The sequence below is a fragment of the Poecilia reticulata genome, chromosome 18 (assembly GCF_904066995.2).
Source record: "Poecilia reticulata chromosome 18, P_reticulata-male-v2, whole genome shotgun sequence".
In the NCBI taxonomy this organism is placed as follows: Eukaryota; Metazoa; Chordata; class Actinopteri; order Cyprinodontiformes; family Poeciliidae; genus Poecilia; species Poecilia reticulata.
This window is the reverse complement of record NC_088847.1, coordinates 10621231-10637878: the sequence shown is the minus strand read 5'-3', so window position 1 is coordinate 10637878 and position 16648 is coordinate 10621231. Positions and strand designations below refer to the sequence as shown.

The 16648-nt window shown below is 42.5% G+C and overlaps 2 long non-coding RNA genes across 2 annotated transcripts; both read left to right on the top strand.

Annotated features, from left to right (window-relative positions):
• Window positions 1-2045: 2045 nt before the first annotated feature.
• On the top strand, window positions 2046-3296 carry LOC145548827 (uncharacterized). The gene is made up of 4 exons (XR_014084819.1): window positions 2046-2252; window positions 2349-2457; window positions 2534-2626; window positions 2846-3296. It is a non-coding gene; the product is annotated as an uncharacterized LOC145548827 (long non-coding RNA).
• Window positions 3297-10976: 7680 nt separating this feature from the next.
• Window positions 10977-15329, top strand: LOC145548686 (uncharacterized). Its single transcript, XR_014084688.1, has 2 exons — window positions 10977-14587; window positions 14662-15329. It is a non-coding gene; the product is annotated as an uncharacterized LOC145548686 (long non-coding RNA).
• The last annotated feature ends 1319 nt before the right edge of the window (window positions 15330-16648 follow it).

Here is a 16648-nt window from a genome sequence, read left to right as displayed (position 1 = left end):
ACTAGAGCAAACCTCAGAGTACAACATGAACTCAAAACGTCACAATCTGAACTTGAATCTTTAACATGAAATTATTTTCCTCAAAACTAACTCAAATAATGTACCTATTTCATGTATCAATATCAGCTATTTTAAAGAAGCATTACTGCAAAACTAAACTCTGACAAAACCTGATCTATAAATAACGTACAAATAGGATTGAGCTGCAAAATGAGGAGAATGGCAAAACATTTACCGTCTGTCTGTGAATTTGCAAAATATATGCTGATTATTAGAACGATTAAAATACTAGGGGGATCAAATGCACAGTAATGACTTACCTGCTGCAGTGCAGTTTACTAAACCTGACCCAGATTGCTAGATCTGTCTTTACTAGATCTGTGTTTGTGGTGATATTTAACGTGTTAGACGTAAGCAGCCACGCAGTGAGGTCTGCAGTCACTGTGCTCGAGTGGGAGGCATGTACACACTGACATCTGTCATTGTTTGTCAAATATTTGGATCATTTAAAGAATATAAAATGAAAATGATCAACAATAGACTAGAAATATCCTCCTGCGACGCTGGTTTTTAGCTGCAGGATTACCAAGTCATTCCAGCTCCCCATCAGTTTATTCCAGCACAGCGTTATGTTTCGACGCTCTGCAGGAGCGCCTCAACGCAGCCCAGGAAAGGTGATGGAGGTTTTATTTATCTGCTGCATTTTCCACAAATTGTGCAAACAAAAGATGTCTGTTTGGCGTCACTTTGGTGTCTAACAATTAGCGACTCATTCAGAAATTTTAAAAGCTTAACGCATCTTCACCATTTCTCTAGCTGTAAATTTCTCTGCTCTTGCCGCATCGTCGCTGCCACTGTTTTGAAAGAGAATGGTTAACTTAAGGTTGAATAAGGCGACCATGAAATCTGATGGCATATTGACTTCTATTACAATGACAATGACGTGACTAAGTACTTGGCCGCTCATGGAAAGCGTTGCCGTCATCTGGGTTCCAGGCCTCAGTCTCTGTCAAAGTTGGAGGAATAATGATTCATCTGGTGGCAGCGTGCCAGAGTCCCAGAGGCGTAGTAGTAAGACACAAAGATCAGTTCAGTTCAGCTAGAAAATCTGACAGCGTCTCGGTTTTGATCTATTTCTCTGATTAATTGTTGTGTTTGATCAGAAAACCGTCATCTGCCACCGAACCATGAAGACCTGAGATTGTGCAGCACAGAGGGGACAGTGAGCCAAGAGGTGGCAGCATTGTGTGTGTGAACTGCTGCAGTCAAAATGTCAAAAAGAGAAAAACCATTGACTCATCAGAAGATGTAGTGAAGTATAACACATGATCGCTTCTGCAGTAACGATGAAACAGAGTGGAAATCAAAGATTCAGACTGATTTTCATGATCTTTAGATGTTCCTACCTTTTGGGATTTGTGTGACAAAACAACACAAACTAACTCAAATCTGTAAACTAAAAGAAAATGGAAAATAGTTATAAAGTGGAAACATTTGATGCAAATACAACTTTATGTTTATTTGGGTTTGTTTCTAACAACTTTACAAATCTGGGGACTGAAAGTTTCTTCAGTTCTTCTTTTCAAATAGCTTAAACTCAGCTGTATTAAAGAGCCTCAATAAACATCCATTTCTATTCAGGTCTGGGCTTTGATTGGGCCGTTCTAACACTTGAATATACTTGAGTCTAAACATTTACATTATATCTGTGGTTGCAGGTTTAGGGTTCATATTGCAGCACAGGAAACCGTTGATTAATGATCTTTATAACTGAATTAGTGCTAATAAATAAATATTTCCGACCACCACTGTGACGGTTGAGTTATCTGTCTTCTCTAACCTGCAGATCCTGATCTGTTTATTTATCCAACACCCACAGACAAAATGCCTCGAAGGCGGCCGAGTTTCAACACAACCGGATTGTTTTGTGACGTGTCGGAAGTCTGCTCCTCCGGATTCAGAGGAAAACGACACGGGGGCAGTGAAAGTTGGGAAGAGGGAAAGTTTTTTTTATTTAGATCAGTTCCTAAGAAGACTCACCTGGCAGGTTTTCGCCTCGGTGTGAGCGTATAAAACGAGATGGTGATGGAGCTGCACAGTCAAACAGACTCAGGAGTGAAGAACGCTTCACGTCAAAGACGAGGCAAATCACTGCAGAAGAAACCACTGATCTTCACAAGCTGAGGTAAAGATGAACTCTGGGATCCAGTGCATCGTTCTTCTGGCCTGCATCGCCGTCTGCTCCTCAGCTAGTAAGTGTGCCAAAATATTCTACAGTCATGAAACCTGTGATTAAAAATGTTCATAATTAAACCACATCTTAATTTATGCTGTCATTTGTTCTCCAGGTATTATGAGGTGCCAGTGCATAAATACAGTTCCAGCAGTAAGGCGCAATCGTATCGCTGATGTGAGAGTGCATCAACCTGGTCCATCCTGCAGCAAACAGGAAGTGATGTAAGTATCTTCAAGAGCAAATAATGACAAAACAAATAAAAGTTGTTTTATTTAAATGTTTTTTCATATCTTGCAGTGTCATCCTGAAAGATAAAACCAAACTCTGCCTTGACCTTGACGGACGTCAGGCTCAAGACATTATCAGATCACTCCTGAAAAAAAAATAATTGTAAGTGGGATTGTTTTATATGAATGTAGTTGTTTTAGTAGCTGTAGTTCATGGTAGCCAGTGTGCACAAACAGACATATCCGAGTTAGTTTCTAACTACATGTCATATCACTGATCTGCGATGATTCTGTTTTAAATCAGTTTAATATTTTGTAAAAACACTTGCGTGAGTTTCAGGTGTGATTCAAAGTGCTTGACCTTGATCTGTTCCTTTCACAGGCAGACAAAGGCTGAGAAGACAAGCAGAGTCAACACAAAAGCAACTACTGCAGCAACATCAGCAGCATCAGCAACATATCAGTAATTTGTTTTAAATGCTCCACATCCAGATGCCTGTTTGCTGCCGTCCATGTTGTTAATATCAACTCAGGAAAGAACTGAAACAGTGAAAAGAAGTTTTAGTTGTCATGAAGTCTGAGCACAACTTGACTTTCAAATCTGTCATTTCCTTTGTGTGATATTTTAATGTGATATAATTTAATTAGTTGATCATTTAAATTCATGGATGTAATTTTGTTATTTATGAACAACGGCTGTTTAATGTCAGCATTTATTTGTATAATTTGAAGTATTTAAATATGTATTTTTCTTTTTTACTATTCAAATTCACTTGCTATAAAATGCCAGGTGAAAACATATTTTATAATAAACAACAATTGATAGAAACACAAACATTGTCTTGTTGGCAGTTTGTCTCGAGTTTGAAGCTGCATTAATTCATAGCTTAACTCACCTGCAGGGACAAGAGCGAACCCCAGAGTACAACATGAACAGAGTTGGGTCAAAACGTCACAATCTGAACACGAATCTTTAACAGGAAATGATTTCCCTCAAATTTCACAAAAAGATTCACTTTTATTACACATGTTCACGTAAGCTATCTTTAAGAAGCATTGTGACAGACTTTGTGCAATACGAACTGAAAGTGGTTGCATTATGATGCAACTCAATTTGGTTCAGCAGAACTGAGTTGCTAAATGACAACAAATGTCAGCTTGAGGCCACTTCACCAGAACAATCAGATCCAGTTCCAACCCATTTTATAAAAGCTCATTTGCTCTAAACTGAAGTGACGCCCAGCTGCTTCCAATATGAGCCAATCATGCAGTCAAATCCAGTGGCATACAGTTCAGCGCTAGTAGAGAGACTATATATACCACCTTCTGTCAAATTTTAATCCGAGTTTGATGGATTAAACGTTAACAAAGCCCGCCCCCTTTAATTACCCCCTCCCCCATAGGACGTTTGTGACCTCCTGACCTTCCCCTATGGAAACTTTGTAACCTCCCCCTTCCCCCCATAGAACGTTTGTGACCTTGTGACCTTCCCCTATGGAAACTTTCTGACCTCCTCCCCTCCCCCCATAGGACGTTTGTGACCCTGTGACCTCCGATACCCTTCAGTCAAATTTTAATCGGATTTTGAAGGATTAATTGATATTAAACCCCTCCCCCCTTCCTGTGACCAGAAATTCCCCCACGAACAAAGACTTTAATCATACGGAAACTTTGTAACCTCCTGACCTCCCTCTGTGACCATCTGCTCGGTTAACTCCTCCCGAACTCTTTGAATTAACCAATAGAATCAGAGGCAGAGGGTTTGACCTTTTTAGGGTTTCAGTTATAGTGTCGAAAAAATCAAGCACTCTACTGCTAAGTTATTCAAGAACTTTGCAATGTATGGAGCTAAACGAGTTCATCCGGCTGCTGAAAATAAAGAACCTGTCTCCTCTGCATCATCTGATACGGATTCGGAGTTACCTAGCCTGAGAACATTTGCTAGAACATTTGCTATATGGTGGCATTTTTTAATGACAGACACACACGCATGCACACGCAGCATGACATTCTGTTTAAAACCTGAGATAGTTACATTATTCCAAATCTAATTCAACATGGTTTAGAATATAGTATATTTATTTATTAACTTACAAGTAAATGATTCCTATTGGTTAATTCAAAGAGTTCGGGAGGAGTAAACAGCGAGCAGATGGTCACAGAGGGAGGTCAGGAGGTTACAAAGTTCCCGTATGATTAAAGTCTTTGTTCGTGGGGGAATTTCCGGTCACAGGAAGGGGGGAGGGGTTTAATATCAATTAATCCTTCAAAATCCGATTAAAATTTGACTGAAGGGTATCGGAGGTCACAGGGTCACAAACGTCCTATGGGGGGAGGGGAGGAGGTCAGAAAGTTTCCATAGGGGAAGGTCACGAGGTCACAAACTTTCCATGGGGGAAGGTCAGGAGGTCACAAACGTCCTATGGGGGAGAGGGAGGGGGGGGTAATTAAAGGGGGCGGGCTTTGATAACATTTAATCCATCAAACTCGGATTAAAATTTGACAGAAGGTGGTATATATAGTCTCTCTGCTAGTGATTATACCAGCATTTTTCAACCTTTTTTGAGCCAAAGTACATTGTTTTAATTGAAAAAAAATCACGAGGCACACCACCAACCAAAAATGTAAACAAAGATACTCTGTAGCCGCCTATATTACATATATAGCCATTCTTATCAAAGTGTCTTGAATAGGAATCAAGTAAACACAAAAATTTATTTTTTATCATATTTTACATTTCTTATTTCAAATTGCACTCAACATGTCCACTTCAAAAATACACCTGAACAGAGCCACAACACTGTGGTGTGTGATGCATGTATGTAGTAACATTCATGCTTCACTAATTCTCTTGTTTTAATGTAAAATGCTCTGTACCTGCTGCCATCTAGTGATAATAAAATTACATGATTACGCAGCTACTCACTTACTACAGCAAAGACACTCAAAGATGGCATTATTTGTAGATAATTAATTCGTTTTCAAAAAATCTTTTAAGACCAATTACCGTATTTTCCGGACTATGAGCGCACCATACTATAAACCGTACCTTCACATTTTTTGGATGTTCAAATGGTTTTCTGTCAACATAAAGAAATAGTAAAGAAAGTCAAGCTGATGACCTGCTCTTTGTTGACTGAAGCTAAATTACTTCTGAAGCAAGAATGTGGTGACAGTGGAGAGGAATGACTTAGGAGAGAAGAAGAAGAGACTGGAGGAGCAGGGATTGGTCTAAAACTACACAGAAACACACATGGTTAATGTCAATTAGAGTTTAGATCTAGAGCTTGAGCCAGACCCAAAATACAGACAAAATACAGAAACACGCAGTCAGTTCACTCAAATCATGTCCACAGTTTCAAAGCGTAACACGTGCACTTCGATTAGTTGCGAGTTGCAGTCGACCGTGGCTGAAAATTACACTTGTTAAAAAGGTTTTCTACCAAATGAAACCCAAATGACTTGCAGTCAAGTCGGTAACCGCACAAATCTCTCCTCCCACTGAACGAGTGAACAGTATATGAAACACCACTGGATGAAATGCAGCAAGTTAAAACAGACCAAGTGTTGCCTTAACCGCTGCCTTAAGCACGCACTCCCCGCACCCCCCCCAAAAAAAGTCATTTATTTGGCAAACAGTGCCTAGTATAAATTAAGGAAATGAAAATGTGTGAGAAGAAAGCTGGCAGAGGGCTGAAGCTACCGACTCTCACAGACGTCACCGTGTCTCTGGGAACAGACGGCGTGCCAAATCATCTTCAACACAGCAGAAGTTTTGAAAACTGCAAATCGCTCCCATCTGGCTCCATGTCAGATTTATGCAGCTTTCTGCAGACGAACATAAAAAAAAAACATTGTTTGAAGACGACAGAGGAGTGCAAAAAGAGTTTTAAAAACAGTAAAGCAGAGAAAACTGAGAAAGGATACGTTGTTGTTGGTGGTGTTGGTGTTGTAGTGAAGAGTGAGAAATGAACAGACTTCTAAAGCTGAATGCACGAACCTAAAAAAAAAATGTTTGTCGAAAAAAAACAATCTAGTCAATATATATACGATCTTTTTATTTATTTTTTTAAATATGTTAAGTCTCTTTGCAAAATTCACTTTATGGTTCTCAAAATCTCTTTCATTTTTGTTCTTAAATCTATTTTGTGAATAATTGGAACCTGATAAAACAACCTACTTTATTTTATTATTCAGAAAAAGCCACATTCCTGTTTATTACTCTGTACTTCAAAAATAGCATGGAGAAAAAAATAACAAAATATAGTAAATAATAATAATTTAAAAAAAAAACCTACATATTGTACATTTGAAAAATGATGTTTTTGGACGGCCTGACATAAAAAGTTTGAAAACTCCTGCAGTAGTACAGTGTCGTCTATTAGAGTTTGGTATTTTCCAAACTGAGACGTTTTCAAAAAGAAGTTTAAATATTTAAAGCCAGAGCAGTAGACTGGACTTTTACAGCAGAATAATCTACCTAAGCACAAAATATTAGAGTGAGTTTCAAATGCCTGCCAGAACTTGTGCACAGTAATGAGCAGACAAGTTGTTTTTGCGACACATGGTTTATAACAAGAAAAAAGAAAACACAGGCCAAGCAGAATAACTACTGCTATAATTATCACCCTGCAGCAGGTTTCCAATGATAAACAGTGAAAGCTCTTTCACATTATCATTGCAACATCGCTGAGCAATTAAACTCACTTGTCTGAAATCACATGAACTGAGAAGCTGTGAAATGTTACACATTAGAGAAAATATTAGCCTTTCTATGAGAATCTGTTTTTTTTAGAGATTTAAAGGACTTAAAGGTTTGGCGTAGCCACAACCAAAGGCCAATTAACACATTTTCAACAACTGTTAGTCAAAGTCTTTAACTAAACATATTGTTCCCAGTGGCGGAGCTAGACTTTTAAAGTTGGGGGGGCCAAGGGGGGCCCCAGAGGTCTGGGGGGGCAAAATTTTAAAATGTGTGTGCGCACATATATATATATATATATATATATATATATATGTAGTGGTATAGAAATGCACCTAATTCCACACAGGTGGTTGTCAGGTGAGAAGTTCCGGTTGTTAAGGTGGGCGTGGTATATAAGGAGCTGCGGCGTTCATTCAGGATGTGTCGTCTTTGCTCTTCCACTGTGTGGCTTGCATCCTGTGGACTCTGGCAGCGGAAAGTAACAAAATCTCTGGCTGGTGCGTGCTACACTAAGATCCTGGTGGTAGGTGTTCTCTCTCCCTGCACTTCAGCTGATCTTGGCCAGAAAATCTAAATTGAATTGTGATTATAGGTAAAGCGCCACTGCGCTGCGCTCCTTCTCTTCCTCCTTCTGCGAGTGTGTGTGTGCGTGTTTGGATCGGCAGGTAGGAAACTAACGCTCATCTAAGCAATAGTTTGTTAGTTTTATTTAAAATGGTGGCTAATTAATTTTTCCTAGGTCCCCCCACAGTTGGACCATTGCTGCTCTGTTCTGCTCGGATCTACTCTGCTTTGCTCTGTCTGCGTTCGTTTCCCGGACTTCCATCTCAGTCGTTTTTAAAGTTGGACTGCGGCGGTATTATCCGCCTCCATCGAAGCGGTGTGTGGGGTGTGGCATCGGCGCACCCCTTTCACCTCCTGTTGTGGCATGACAAGCGGGCCACGCATGGTCCTGATGTTTTAACTTGCATTGGCTATTGTTAATTTCTATTACTTTACTTATTTTGCTTACGGCCCTTTTTGTCTTTTATTTAGTTGGGCTGATATTGTTTTTTTCTAATTAGGTTTAAGATTGTTATCTTGGTTAACTGTTTTTCTTTTGTTGTTTTGCAGTTGCTGAGGTCCGGTGGCGGTGTTTGTGTGGTGACGGTGTCTTCCTCTTCTGCGTGCTGTGATTCTTGAGTTTGGGGTTGTCTCACTGCGTCTGGTGTGTCAAAGGGTTTTTTTTGTTTGTTTGCTGTGTTTGGTGGATTCCGTCCCTATAGCGCCCCCTCTGGCCGGTAACTTCAGCTACTGCACTTACTTTGATTTTCTTTGTTTCCCTTTGTGTCCCATTCTTAAAAGAGAAACTGGTTTTAAAAAGTGTTTTAAAAAGAGCTTAATAAATGGTTGTTTTATAAATTTGAAACTGTCTCAGATGTGCTAAATTCATGCATAACTGAACCTGTGTGCCTTATACCAAAAGAAATATTCTCTGGGTGAAATTCCCAGGGTGGCGTTGTTGTGCAACCTATTAAAACTAAAAGTTCACCAAATCTGAGTTTCCGTCTAGTATCGCCACATTTTTGGCGTTGTTGGCAGGATTATGCTTTTTATGAACATCTGAGACAAGCATTTGTTTTTCAATATTTGTTTTGTGTATTTTTTATTTTTTTTTCCCCTCCTATTTGTGCAGATTGGCCGATCCAGAGACAGAGCAGCAGTGGTTCCATGTAGAGCTTTAAAGTGGTGGGTGAGGTGTTAATAGTTTAACCGTAGATTTTTTTTAATTTTTGCACTGCAGTAATCAGAAGCAGCATAAGCTTGTGACAATGGAAGAAGAAATTCAGGAACTTAAAAAGCTGGTAGCAAGCTTAAGGGCTGACAATGAGCAGTTGCGACAAGGGCAGGCTAGCTTAAGTGCTCAGCCGTCCACTTCTTCAGCATTGCCTAATGCCCCTCCTACGCCTAGTCTCCCTGTAGCAGAGAGACTGATTTTTGTGCCTAGAGATAGGAAATGTCCCATCTTTAGAGGAAGGACAGGCATAGGATTGAGTGAGTGGATGGAGGAAGCGAAGGTGTGTATGAGAGCGCGACATCTATCTGTGGCTGACCAAGCGTTTTTCCTGTTTGATCACTTGGATGGAGAGGCTAGGAATGAAATAAAGTATCGCTCTAGTGCAGAGAGAGAGGACCCTGCTAGGATATTTGAAATCTTACAGGAATTGTATGGTTGCTCAGAGTCATATGTTGCTCTGCAAGAGGCCTTCTTTTCCAGAAGACAACAAGAGGGAGAGAGTCTTCAGGAGTTCTCCCTCGCATTAATGGGTCTTATGGAGAAGGTAAAGCAACGCGCACCTGCTGGTATGTTGAATTCTGAGACGCTGCTAAGAGATCAGTTTGTTGAGCAGGTGTTGGACGGTTCTCTGCGTCGTGAGCTGAAGCAGCTCGTACGCGTGAGGCCAGACAGCACTTTGCTTGATGTCAGGACTGCAGCGATCCAGTGGGAACGCGAAGGGGTACCTCATCCTGTGAGAAGCCGCAGTCAGTCGGTTCCTTCAGTTTATGGTGTCCAGTATGGGGTTCATGGCGGTTCTCAGATAGCTTCTTTGACATCAGCAACGGAAATGAGTCAGATAAGAGAAATGCTAAAGCATCAGCAAGAGCAGCTCCAGCAGCTTAGTGAGAGCATTTCTCAGTTGCAGAATTTCCGTCGTCCTAACCGTCCACCCTTTGCTGGTCCAGTTATCTGTAGGCGGTGTAATCAGCCTGGTCATTTTGCACGAGAGTGTGACGGGGTGCGTGCCCCTTGTCGAACCCAAGTTCAGTCAGATTCAGCTACTCGGTCCCATTCTGCTTCAGCGGCGGAAAACTAGTTCCCACCGAACTGCAGAGCCACAGTTTGGGTGGGGATGCTACTGGCTCACAAGCCGTTATTGGAAGCTTGGGTGCTTCTAAATTGATTTCAGCTTGTCCTCATGCAGATGTAGTCATGGGTGGTGTAACAGTCACATGTTTGGTGGATACTGGTTCAATGGTGTCCACTGTCTCTGAGAGTTTTTTTCGTCAGCATATGGAGTCCTGGGGTTGGGAGCGTCTCCATTCGTGTCATTGGTTGGAGCTTAGAGCTGCAAATGGTCTTAGGATTCCTTATGTTGGCTATTTAGAACTTGATGTACAACTCTGTGGCAAATTGATTCCCAACTGTGGTGTTTTAGTTGTGCAGGACCCTTGTGGTGAGTTCCCAGCTAAAGTCCCAGGTGTTTTGGGGATGAATGTGATCAGGAAGTGTTATCAGGAACTGTTTGGGCTGCATGGTGTGGCTTGGTCTTCTGTGTCTGGTGTCTCTGAGGCACCCCAGGCAGTTATGCAGGCACTGCAGCAGTGTCAATCTGCCTACTTGCAAGAGCCTCGTAGTCCTGGAAGGGCTAAGGTCAGGGGTAGAAAGGGCTGTCGGATCCCTGGTGGAGTCATGAAAATTGTGGCTGCCACATGTTCTGATGGGTACTCGAGCTCTACCGCTCTGTTTGAACCTTTAGAGTCCGGATTGCCTTCTGGTTTGCTTGCTTCCCCTGCTTTGGTTCCTGTAATCAGGGGTACAGCTTATGTGCCCATTATTAATGTTGGTTTGACTGAAGTGGTGTTATACCCCCGCACTGTTGTTGGCACACTGAATGTTGTTAATGTGGTGAGTCTCCCTGCAGGAATTACTGAAGTTCCAGCAAAAGTAGCCACGCTGGGGTGCCAGACGGCTTCAGTTAGTGTGCAACAGCAGGTGAAGGACTTGGATTTGTCTTCACTGCCTGTGGAAGAACAAGGTCAGGTGAGATCATTGCTCCATCAGTACATGACAGTTTTCTCATCTCATGATGGTGACCTGGGCTGTACTAGTGTGATAGCTCACGAAATTCCTTTGGTTGACGATGTCCCAGTTAAACAACGCTATAGGCGTATTCCCCCTTCTGATTATGAGGTGGTGAAGGACCATATCAACCAATTACTAGCTTCACAGATCATTAGAGAGAGTAGCAGCCCATATGCTTCTCCCATAGTCTTGGCGAGAAAGAAAGATGGAAGTATTCGGATGTGTGTTGACTATAGGCAGTTGAATAGCAAGACCCGAAAAGATTCTTTTCCTCTTCCACGAATAGAAGAGTCGTTGGATGCCTTGTCTGGTGCATGTTGGTTTTCCACCCTTGATCTGGCTAGCGGGTATAATCAGGTTCCAGTTGTGGAGGCAGATCGTTCAAAAACTGCCTTTTGTACCCCTTCGGGCTGTTTGAATGGAACCGGATGCCTTTTGGGCTCTGTAATGCGCCTAGCACATTCCAGCGGTTAATGCAGCGGATTTTTGGGGATCAACAGTGCCAATCTGTCCTGTTATATCTTGATGACATTGTTGTTTTCTCTTCAAGTGTGGATCAACATCTGGAACGCTTGAAGGTGGTGCTGGATCGACTTTTGCAACAGGGGCTTAAAGCAAAGCTCAGTAAATGTTCCTTCTTTCAAAAAGAGGTACGTTATTTAGGACATGTGATCTCTGGTGAAGGGGTTGCTACAGATCCTAGTAAAGTTGAAGTTGTAGCCAACTGGCCAACTCCCTCTAAAGTTTCAGAACTTCGGTCGTTCCTTGGCTTTGCCAGTTATTACCGTCGTTTTGTGGAAGGTTTTGCAAAACTGGCAGCTCCTTTGCATAGAGCTGTGGCTCAGTGTACTGGTGCCAAAGCTGGTAAGAAATCAGATTGTGGACTTGCTGCATGTTGGACTGATGAGTGTCAAAAGAGCTTTGAAATCCTGAAGGCTAAGTTGATAACAACACCAGTGTTGGCCTATGCAGATTTCACTCAGCCATTTATCTTGGAGGTTGATGCCAGCCATGGTGGCTTGGGAGCAGTTCTCTCTCAGATGCAAGGAGGCAAGGTGAGACCGATTGCTTATGCCAGTCGAGGTTTGAGACCCACAGAGCGAAACATGGTAAATTACAGCTCCATGAAGCTTGAGTTTCTGGCCCTTAAGTGGGCCATGACTGACAAGTTTAGGGAGTATCTGTTGGGGAACAGATGTATTGTCTACACCGATAACAACCCTCTCAGCCATCTGTCCACCGCTAAATTGGCTGCCACTGAACAGAGGTGGGCTGCTCAGCTAGCATCTTTTGATTTTGAGATAAAGTACCGGTCAGGTCGGAGTAACACCAATGCTGATGCACTTTCTCGCCAGCACCCACCTGATCCACCAGATGTGAAAGTCATGCTTCCAGGTACAGCTATGCCTAGAGCATTGCAGGAAGCTTTGGGGATTGAAAAGGTTGAGGCAACCCAAGCAGTTGTTGCAGTTTTGCCACAGCATACTACAGCTGAACTTTGTGCTTTGCAGCAGGCAGATCCTGTTTTACAAGACATGTTGGTGTTCTGGAAGAGGGGACAGCATCCCAGTCGAGAGGAGCGGGCCCAGTTGTCTTCATCCACGTTGGTTTTGCTTCGACAGTGGGACCGGTTTGTCGAGAGAAATGGAGTTCTCTATCGAAGGGTATTTAGATCTGACGGGGGTGATGTTGTGTTCCAGTTGGTGCTACCAAGTGTGCTAATTAAAGATGTTCTGACCCAAGTCCATGAAGAACATGGTCACCAGGGAGTGGAGCGAACTTTGGCGCTCTTGCGGTCCCGGTGTTACTGGCCTCATATGGCCTCTGAAGTGACCCAATGGTGCCAGGCTTGTGAGAGGTGCCAGGTGGCAAAGGATGTCCACCCTAAAGCTCATGGCTACATGGGACATTTACTAGCGTCACGTCCTAATGAAATTTTGGCTATTGATTATACCACCTTAGAGCCCACTCAGAATGGCTTAGAAAATGTCTTGGTCTTGACGGATGTTTTCAGTAAATATACTGTTGCTGTCCCCACACGGGATCAGCGAGCAGCCACTGTGGCTAAGGTTTTGGTGTCTGAATGGTTTTATAAGTTCGGTGTTCCAGCTCGGTTGCACTCCGACCAGGGTCGTAACTTTGAGAGCTCACTTATCCAGCAGCTGTGTAGCTTGTATGGTATTATAAAATCACGCACCACTCCATACCACCCAGAAGGAAATGGCCAATGTGAGCGTTTTAATCGGACACTGCACAATCTGTTAAGGACGCTGCCTGTATCTCGGAAAAGAGATTGGCATGCCTGTTTGCCCCAGGTTCTTTATTGCTACAACACAACTCCTCACCAATCTACTGGAGAGTCTCCTTTCCTTTTGATGTTTGGTCAGGAACCTAGACTGCCCCTAGATTTCCTGTTGGGTAGAGTTGAGAGTCCAGTTGGTGGTTCTGTCCATGAGTGGGTTCAAGAGCATCAGGCTCGTTTGCAGGTAGCCTTTGATGGGGCTAGAGAGCACCTGAAACATGCTGCAGATCGCCGAAGGCATGCCCATGACACTCATGTGAAACATCTGCCACTAAAGGAAGGTCAATTTGTGTTTTTGCGTGACTTTACTGCTAGGGGGCCTCATAAGACCAGGGACCGATGGAGCTCGGTTAAGTATAAAGTGTTGAGGGCACCAAAGGAGGATGGCTCTGTTTACACCATTGCACCTATGAATGACCAGAGTAAAGTAAGACAGGTGCACCGGACCATGCTAAAGCCTGTGGTTGGTGTTGTTCCTCCTGATCACATTCCTCCTCACAACTTGCCTCCTGTAAAACAGGGACTGTCTGAGGACAGTAGCCCATTTGATTATGATCTGTTTGTTTGTGAACAACCCCTGGTGGTTGCTTCTGACTTACCTTCTGGTGGATCACAGCCTCCAGCTGCATCCCGGGAACCGGGGTCACCATGTGAACCAGTTGTATCTGCTGAACCCTCTACATCTGGGACTGTTCCAACTGTCAGCTGTTTTGATCCAGTGGCCCTACGTCGCTCCAAACGTACAACTGCTGGACAACATTCTAATGTGTACCATCTTCCACGGCCAGCAGGAGACGATCTTCCTGGAGGTTCTTCTGCATCCCTGTCAACTGTATCAGCGATGTTTAGACCTTGGAACTAATGGTATTGGTTTGAATTGGTCATCGTCGGGTCGACGATGCAAGAAGGGGGGGTAGAATGTAGTGGTATAGAAATGCACCTAATTCCACACAGGTGGTTGTCAGGTGAGAAGTTCCGGTTGTTAAGGTGGGCGTGGTATATAAGGAGCTGCGGCGTTCATTCAGGATGTGTCGTCTTTGCTCTTCCACTGTGTGGCTTGCATCCTGTGGACTCTGGCAGCGGAAAGTAACAAAATCTCTGGCTGGTGCGTGCTACACTAAGATCCTGGTGGTAGGTGTTCTCTCTCCCTGCACTTCAGCTGATCTTGGCCAGAAAATCTAAATTGAATTGTGATTATAGGTAAAGCGCCACTGCGCTGCGCTCCTTCTCTTCCTCCTTCTGCGAGTGTGTGTGTGCGTGTTTGGATCGGCAGGTAGGAAACTAACGCTCATCTAAGCAATAGTTTGTTAGTTTTATTTAAAATGGTGGCTAATTAATTTTTCCTAGGTCCCCCCACAGTTGGACCATTGCTGCTCTGTTCTGCTCGGATCTACTCTGCTTTGCTCTGTCTGCGTTCGTTTCCCGGACTTCCATCTCAGTCGTTTTTAAAGTTGGACTGCGGCGGTATTATCCGCCTCCATCGAAGCGGTGTGTGGGGTGTGGCATCGGCGCACCCCTTTCACCTCCTGTTGTGGCATGACAAGCGGGCCACGCATGGTCCTGATGTTTTAACTTGCATTGGCTATTGTTAATTTCTATTACTTTACTTATTTTGCTTACGGCCCTTTTTGTCTTTTATTTAGTTGGGCTGATATTGTTTTTTTCTAATTAGGTTTAAGATTGTTATCTTGGTTAACTGTTTTTCTTTTGTTGTTTTGCAGTTGCTGAGGTCCGGTGGCGGTGTTGGTGTGGTGACGGTGTCTTCCTCTTCTGCGTGCTGTGATTCTTGAGTTTGGGTTGTCTCACTGCGTCTGGTGTGTCAAAGGGTTTTTTTTGTTTGTTTGCTGTGTTTGGTGGATTCCGTCCCTATAGCGCCCCCTCTGGCCGGTAACTTCAGCTACTGCACTTACTTTGATTTTCTTTGTTTCCCTTTGTGTCCCATTCTTAAAAGAGAAACTGGTTTTAAAAAGTGTTTTAAAAAGAGCTTAATAAATGGTTGTTTTATAAATTTGAAACTGTCTCAGATGTGCTAAATTCATGCATAACTGAACCTGTGTGCCTTATACCAAAAGAAATATTCTCTGGGTGAAATTCCCAGGGTGGCGTTGTTGTGCAACCTATTAAAACTAAAAGTTCACCAAATCTGAGTTTCCGTCTAGTATCGCCACATGTATATATATATATATATATATATATATATATATATAATTTTTTTTTTAAATTAACTGAATATTTGGTTATTTTTTAAGCCCCTCTGTCATTTGACATGTTATAATTAACACCTTTGACTGGCGCACATGGAGACATGATAGACTTTTACGCAAAGAGTTCATCGCAGAGGAAACTAAAATCAATCACATTAAAGATCCTTTCTGAATATTATCTCATGGACTGAAATGCGTCTTTCTGACCGGAAGCTGACAGCGTGTTGAAGAGTTATGTACACCTTGGTTAGGAAGCTCTGTTTTGACAGGTAATTTGACAGGTAAAAGTAGTTCTGGTCGGACCTCACAGCAGCTGCCAGACCCCAGATCCTGACTGGTGACACAGAGACCGTTCGACCGAGGGCCCAAAGTGTCAAAATTATTAATTCAAGATTCTGTTTTTCCAAAGGAGATGATTTACATTTCATCTCTGACAGCTTATTTGATTTCATCATCCACGTTTAACTTCGGTTCGGTTTCGCCAAGTTACGTCGATTATTCTCGTGTATCTACACAGATTTATTACCAATCTGAGCAGTGAAGCACGGACATTAAAATCTTATTTTGTTTTTCAATAGGTGGTAATTTTGCTGAGTCATCCTGTGATACATCATTCTAATTCCTTGCAGTCATGTGGTGTTGAGTTTTTTTATTATTATTATTTTTATTTTTTTTTTACTGTCCCACTGTGGTTCCTCGTTTTTGACCCAAACGCCTGCTGAAGGACACGTGCTCGTAATCATGAGGAAGCGACGCTGCTTAGGTGAAACCGCGGCGATCATAACAGCCTCTACCGCTGAGGCTGGACGCGGTTTCACTGTCTGAATATTCATCCCTCTGTCTGTCTGCTTCGACAGGATCCTCCTCATAATAAAAAGTGTCTGTGGAGGGCATCAGTTAAATATGTAACACCTAAATTCAGAGTGGATTTTCTTCATCAGTCATGAGAAATCAGAAATATTGAGTAAATGTGAAGAAGAGATGATAAATTAACTTTTTCAATAAATAAAAATAAAACTACGTTTTTGTCTTATAATTACATATATAAACGATGCTTGCAGACATTTTATACCAGCTCCAACTTCCTCCATAGTTCTACAGGTTTTCAGGCGAAGAGCACAGCATGATGC